The sequence below is a fragment of the Pleuronectes platessa genome, chromosome 8 (assembly GCF_947347685.1).
Source record: "Pleuronectes platessa chromosome 8, fPlePla1.1, whole genome shotgun sequence".
Taxonomy (NCBI): domain Eukaryota; kingdom Metazoa; phylum Chordata; class Actinopteri; order Pleuronectiformes; family Pleuronectidae; genus Pleuronectes; species Pleuronectes platessa.
The window spans coordinates 3186401-3194434 of NC_070633.1; the positions used below are offsets into that span (position 1 = coordinate 3186401).

Below are 8034 nucleotides of genomic sequence, written 5' to 3' on the forward strand. Positions count from 1 at the left end.
TCCGTCCCTTCTGCTGCAGTTCAGCCAGGTAGCAGACGCACAGGTAGAGAGGTATAGGCAGTTTGGCCCAGGCATAATACAATGCAAAGAGCAGGTGCTCTTTGCATAGTATGATATAATGAAATCATTAATATTTTTCATTTTGGACTATGTTCATGCCCACATGTTACATCTGTTAGAGTTCCATACTAGTCATTACTTTTATAATTATTATGTTGCTGATGTAGCCATTTTGTAAATAAGACTGTGCTATGTGTGAAGATGTAGCTAATAGTATACAATGGTGGATGATGTTACTTTTTATTAACTAAATGTAATTAATTTCTAAATGTGACTAGATTTGGTTTCAGCGCTCCTACTAAATGAAACAAAAGGAATAAAATCACACCAGCGATTCCATTCTGAACGCACTTCAGGTGTCTGCGTTCGCATGCCGCTGTCCATGGTGCTGAATGTTGTACACCGCAGGCTTTTCCAAAGTTGTATTACCTGACCTGTCCATTTTGCTGATTGTCACTTGGCAAGCTGATATAGACATCCTGTTATCGTATTATTCATTATTAATTAAAACATATAACTATAATACATTTTTGGGCTGGTTATTCGCCACCCATGTAAGTCATCAGCTGTTATAAATCTATATGTTAATGTCAGTAGCACCCTGGTCTTAAATAGGTGACAACAATGTGAGGCATTATATTACTTTTATACTCTGTGAATAGCTGCGCAATGTCGTTATCTTGCGCGGGGTGACTGTTTCCAACTGAAAGAGACAGAGGGCCAAGCAGACAAACACACACCCACACACCAGCAGCTGATGCTTTTTTTTAAACTTTTTATTTTACCAGATCAAAATTAAAGACATGAGACCCAGGGCTGCCTCCTGCTTCTTAATTGAAAATGCAAAGAACACAAAGATAAGCATCATCGGCGTAACATATATATATAGCTACATATAGATGTATCTTTAAAAGTATGCACCATATGGTAACAGTACAGTACAACATTTGCCAAAACTTTGACAATAAAACATGACTTCACAGTTCCAGTGAATTCACACCTCTCAACTAATTTTGTGTTAATATTCGGACACATATTCCTATCTTTCCCTTTATGCCTTTATGTGTCAACAAAAAATATTATTCAGTATCCAAACTTTGTAAGAACAAATGTACCGTATACACTTGTAAAAAATGTAAAATGATGATGACCATGCTGTAGGTATGTAACTGGAAATGTCTGACGATATAGCCAAGAAATTCAAAGACAAAATAGTTGTTTTGAGTGACTAACCCTGAGACTAACAGATAAGCAAGTGATTTGTATCATAGTGCTCTTTTCATTACACATTATTGACATTCACCCAGAGCAGTAGAACACTGAGCAATTATAGAACAGCAAATTCTTTTACTTTTGATATTAAATGTTTAAATCCCATACTTTAGGCATGTATTGGTTCCAACAAATCTTACAATGGTCATTCTGCCATAGATGCATGTTCTTCCCAATGGGATTAAGACATTAACCCTTAAACTTAAGTGACATAAACTAATGCCAGCCAGAATGTTACTTTTGTAGTCTTAACTTTACATAACAATTGTTTAGCTCAACCAAAAAAAAAGCTAAAAGCATAGACCTTGAAATTTAAAAGGGCCAAAAGAAATTGTTTAAACGTACATCTTTGCCCTCCTTGATCTCCAATGGCATGATGATATTATGATCTTTTGTATGAGGATGCATGGTCACTGAAATAACAAGATTTCACATTGAAATTGTGTGCGAATACCATAAACACAAACAAACTCCCTGGACTAGACTAGATTAAGTCCATGACCCACACATTAGACTCCAACACCTTGTTCATTTCGGAGCTGAAGTCAGGGTTGCTGTCATAATGGACTGATAACTCCAGGACACAGCCACAAGTATGGGCAACAGGTCTTCTCTGAAAACCTTGAATCTGAGTAAAATCAATTATAATTTCTTTTCCCAGGAATAGATCTGATCCTGTGCAGAACCTTAGGAACCAACACAGATGCTGCATATCAGCATTCCTCAAATATGTGGTAAGGTACTTTTGAATGTCCTTCTGGTGGACATTCATTGTCACTGGGAAGGTGAGAGACTTAATAACCTTTCTCACAGTTGGTTGCAGGGCTTCGTATACAGTTGTAAGGTCCTGAAGGCTCAGCACCGCTGGGCTGAGTATTTTTGCCCATTGTTCAATAACGTAGGCAGGCTCTTGGACCAGCCTTTTGTGGGCAAGCTCCTGGAGGATTTCATTGACATTGCTGGCTGTTGGGATCCTTCTGCAGCTGTGGTTGTCCAGTATGTCAAATAATTCTTCTTGGTCAACACTGTTAAAATCTGATCTCCATGATTCAAACAATGTACGCTCAGACTCAGGCATGTATTTGAGGAAATTCTCCACTACATTGCTCTTCGCATATCCAAAGGTGGCCTGCTCTAAAATGACAGGTGCGATCTTCACAGGAAGATATTTCTCCCTCGCCCATCCAAAAGCAATTATTCGACCTACACTCTCCCACTGCTGCTGTCCAAAATCATGCCTTAGAAAAGGCACTTTAAGAGCATTTCCTGTTGTGCATTGTTCATAGAATTCATTCCAGAATTCTGAGAGACAATCTCTCACAACTCCTCCATCATCATACCCCATCTCATATGTTCCATCTGGAAGTACAAGTTGGATTTTGATGTCAACATCTTGAAGTCCATCATCAACGAAATGTGCCATGAGCTCTGGCAGTACCTGCCCTCTATGAACAACCAATACTCTCTTCAGTCTTTCACTGGATGGCGTGGATGGTGGTGAAACAGGCAGTGTGTCATCCAAATTCTGTTGCTCATTTTCAGAAAAGTCTCCTAAAAAAACAACGTCGCTGCTCTCAAAAACATCCTCACGCCCATCCTGTGTGGAATATAATACAAAGTCAATATTGTCATCACTTGTAGTGTTTCCAAACAATATTACTTCAGGGTTGAGTGATTCAAATGTAGCAGATGGCGGTGTTGTAGAAACACTGAGAGAAGGATTGGAGGACTGATTCTGAATGCTCTCTTGTCTCTCCAAAGATGGAGCCAAACTTGTGCTGTGTGGACTGTTGATCTTTCTTTTCTGTGTGGTCAAATAAAACCTAAGAAGAGGGAGTTTTGTGTCAGTGTACAATTGTCCAACTGTAATTACATCGTCAACTGTCACCTCTTGATAATCTTTGAGATCTAACTCAAAATCTGTTAAGGGCCCAAGACTACTTCTCCCGCCTGGAAAGAACAGGTCAATTCCTTCCTGTATCAACTCCCTTTTCTGAGCATCCTTTGAAATGTTGACTTTTCTTGTTCCCCCTCCCCGTTTGGTTCTCACTTGCTTGAAAGGCTGTTTTCCATCATCAGAATGCATCCATCCTATTTCTATTTTTCTTATTGTCTTCAGAGCATTTCTTTTCTGAAATGGTTGGGAGGGCTCCCCTTGGTTTCTGCTCCTGCCTCCTTCATCACAAGGTTTTCTTTTGGCCAGTTTTTGTTTCAGTCGCTCAAAAAGCTTTGATTTTCGAGTGTTGTTGTGGCTGTTCTCTTTCCTCCTACAAAATCCTAACACTGCTAGGCGATCACCATATGATGGCAAATATGTCTTTAGTTCTTCATCTGTCATCAGCTGTATGGTGCTGGTATCAATCTAAACATGGACAAAGAAATTGTTTAAAAATGAGTAATCGTGATTAGATAACCCAATCATTTTTGATAATATTTAGTTATCTACAGTTTAATGAAAAGAAAATGCTAAAAAAAGCTTGTGGTCATTTTCAGAGACAATAATTTAGAAGCAATATACATTTTCATGTAAAGAACAGTTGTTTGACTCAAATATTCTGCTTTTGAAGTTAAGTACCTTCTCATGCTCCAGGGTCTCTATTGTTTCCTCAGGGACATTTCTCTCTCTCAAGAAGTCACTTAGATCATCCATCCTTTGAGCAAGCATTAAAAGGAAAGTTATGGAGGATATAATCATACATACATCATATATACACAGCAAGAGTCTTCGACTATAGATGATCTATATGATTATTGGTAGGGTAGTGACATTGTGACTTTGCATTTGTACTTTGTATTAATCAAATCCGTCACACCACTACTGTGCTCTGCAATGCACCATGGATAATATTGATATGAATTTCAAATTTACCGGAACATACAGGTTGTATAACCCAAATTTAGCTAAGGTAAAAGACAGGTCACAAAATAGTGTTTTGACATCTGAGGCACTGGTTCTAACGAGTAGGTTTCAGGACACACTGCTGCTGTAACTGCAGTAAAGTCTTGGTCAAATACATTTTTGTAACAATAAGTTTCATAATCTCGCTGTAGTTTTGTAAGGATAACTTTCACCTTTCAAAACAAAAAAAATGCCATGCTATTCTTATGGCTCATGATAGTTCCATTTACATTTGCAAGCAAGAACAACCATCTCCTAAACCTGAAAACAAGCTAGGTATGATTGTATTAAAAAATAATAAATTCATAACTGGATGAGATCCAAAGAATATTTTAAACATAACTAAACCAACTCTTCCTAGAGCAGCAACAGTAGTTTACCTCAGATAAATCGATATGAACGTAGTAATATCTGCTAAACAAATACTGTTTAGCAGAATTCACAAGAATGTACCACGTTCTAATGTTACAAACTGTAAACTGAACAGGAAGGCTTCATACAGACAGCTTAAGCTACAACAATTAGCTGTTAGCTGAAATGTTAGCTTAGCTTACTGTGGTTGTGTAAAAACTACAGTGAGACTGCAGTCAAAGTAACAGAAAACATAGCTTTTATCCATGTTTTTGAACGGCCATTAGCCTAGTCTCATATGCTTTTACCTGCAAAGGTTGTATTCCGGTTACAGTGACGGGGGTAGTTGTCATTAACTCAAACCTTATCTTTACTTCACTGAGTTCCCAGCCTCTCTACCACCTCTCCCCTGCTCTGCTGCACCCCGCCCTCAGTCAGACACTAAGTCATTATAATGAGATAGTATCTCATAATTATGACTTAGCATCTCATTATTATGAGATAGCATCTCATAATAATGAGATAGTATCTCATTATTATGAGATGCTAAGTCATTATTATGAGATACTAAGTCATAATTATGAGATACGATTGTGGGCGGGGCATAACAGAGCAGAGAAGCCGTTGCTGAGCGGCTTCGGGGAGGCTGCCTTACTCGCGGAAGTGGGCGACTATGCATCAATACAGAGACATAACATAATCGATTCATGTTTTCTGCTCCATTGATTGTCTTAGCGATGTGCTGCCGCTGTATGATTATAACCAGCGCTGCTCCAGGATCAGAACAGACGCTCATTAAAAGTCCGTACGTCCTGTACGTGTCGCAGTCTGCTTCCGCCTCACTTCCCCTCTGTCCTGCGCTCACTTTACACTTTAACAATAAACCCTAGCACTAATCACAAGTTATTAGGACACGTATAGGACTGACGTTTAATTTGTGTTTGTTTGAGTTCATGAAACACATTAAACACCGTGAGCACTCAGTCCTCCGCTCCTCACAACACGAGACGTAACGTGACGCGCACAATCAGTTCTGTCAGGGTAAAAGTGAAGGAGCGATCCAGAGTCATGATCGGTCATGAACGAATAATAACTTAAAAAATACATGTGATTATCAGTTTTAGTGAAGAGGAACAGAGACAAGCATACACACACACCCACACACCAACACCCACACACGCGAACACAACCCGCCACACACACACACACACACACACACACACACACAGACTCGCTCAGTAACTCATAATTATGAGATACTATCTCATAATAATGAGATACTAAGTCATAATAATGAGATGCTAAGTCATAATTATGAGATACTATCTCATAATAATGAGATGCTAAGTCATAATTATGAGATACTATCTCATAATAATGAGATGCTTAGTCATAATAATGAGATACTATCTCATAATAATGAGATGCTAAGTCATAATTATGATATAGTATCTCATTATTATGAGATGCTAAGTCATTATTATGAGATGCTAAGTCATAATAATGAGATGCTAAGTCATTATTATGAGATGCTAAGTCATAATAATGAGATACTATCTCATAATAATGAGATGCTAAGTCATTATTATGAGATGCTAAGTCATAATTATGAGATACTATCTCATTATTATGAGATGCTAAGTCATAATAATGAGATGCTAAGTCATTATTATGAGATGCTAAGTCATAATAATGAGATACTATCTCATAATAATGAGATGCTAAGTCATTATTATGAGATGCTAAGTCATAATTATGAGATACTATCTCATTATTATGAGATGCTAAGTCATAATAATGAGATACTATCTCATAATAATGAGATACTATCTCATAATAATGAGATGCTAAGTCATTATTATGAGATGCTAAGTCATAATAATGAGATGCTAAGTCATAATTATGAGATAGATTTTTTTTTTTTCTTCATCAATGTGGCGGAAATGGGCTTCCATAGTAATTGGCCACAGGTGCAACACATGAGGAGTTAGACAAACAATCACCAAGACAGGAAGTGAAGACCGAAACAACCCACAAGGAACAGAGACTACAAAATAAAACAGGAAACAGAATGTACACATGAAAACAACTCAAACACAAAACAACAGAGATCTAACAGTTTACAGAATACACTTCCCAAAATCTAAACGGTCAGATCGTTACAAATAGTGAAGATCTTGAACGAGCAGTTATTTTGTCACCACCAATCAATAACCTAAGCATTGAACAACAGCAGGAACTGCAGAATGCAATGGATGGAACAACGGATTTAAAGGAAAAGTATCTGGTGTGTGCTAGGGAGATTCAAAACTTTATAAATGAACAGAACATTATTAACATGTAACATCATTAGAACGCAGAAACAAACACACACAAAACTTGATCACATTAACATTGCTTAACAAATGAAAACAATACGGTCTGACAGGGACTAAACTTTGCCAAAGCCAACCGAGTCTCTTATTGCTTGTTGTGTCAGACCCCAATTCATTTCAAGAGCACATACAAAGCACTCTACACTCCAAACCTGCAGAGGGCGACCACACAAGAGATGGTGGTGGAACCCAAGCCCAACAGGAACTCTTAAAGGGGACCATATTTGCCTGCGCACCCACTGGGAAGGCATGGCACAAAATGTTTGGATGCAGTCAACTAGTCTTAGCACTTGCTCCTGGGAAGAAGGAATGACCACAGCTCCTGATCAATCTGAAAGACGCAACTGGTAGGAAAGAACAGCTTTGATGTGGATGGTGCAGTAAGATCATGCTTCTCCACGACTGTTGTTAATTATTATTATTATTAAATTACAGTTATAAGTTGAATAACCTTAGCATGCTAATTTGAACTTTGTTGAAAACTTTAGATGGGGTTAATTAATTATGATGATACTTTATGTAACTCAGAGTCTAGGTTAATTGGAATTGTTTGTTAATTCTGAACTTGTTTAAGAACTAAGGAACTGGGGTCATTTTGAGAGGAAAATGTTTACTGGTTTATTAATTTATTTGAGACTAATGCATGTCTTTTTCTGTTTTCAAAGGTTATCAACCTATTCATTCTATTCGATTCCTTGATTTACTTATGTCCACTGAAAGAATCAAACATCAAGAAAATAAAAAGTGGAAGAATAAGAAGAATTGAGTTGTCCTTTGCACCCTTCTATGGTTGATCAAGCAGTTTGTCAAGTTTGGGCAGAGATGTGGTCACGAAAACACACAGAACTTGACAGTTGATAACCAGCATGGCAGGAAGACTAGGATCAAAGGCCTGAAGTCAAGCTGTCGACGCAAAGGGAAAAGATAAAAAGAACTGGAAACCCTTCACCATGGCAAAGGAAACTCCCAGGAAGACAGTCAAGCAACTGAAGCAAGAGAGGACCTTAGCTAAAACCGCCTTCACCAAGCAAGCGAACTACCTGAGCAGAGCTGCAAATAACATGATCAAGCATGAGC

The 8034-nt window shown here is 38.0% G+C and overlaps 1 long non-coding RNA gene across 1 annotated transcript; it reads left to right on the forward strand.

Annotated features, from left to right (window-relative positions):
- Positions 1 to 7047: 7047 nt before the first annotated feature.
- On the forward strand, positions 7048 to 7719 carry LOC128446532 (uncharacterized). Its single transcript, XR_008339588.1, has 2 exons — positions 7048 to 7304; positions 7623 to 7719. It is a non-coding gene; the product is annotated as an uncharacterized LOC128446532 (long non-coding RNA).
- The last annotated feature ends 315 nt before the right edge of the window (positions 7720 to 8034 follow it).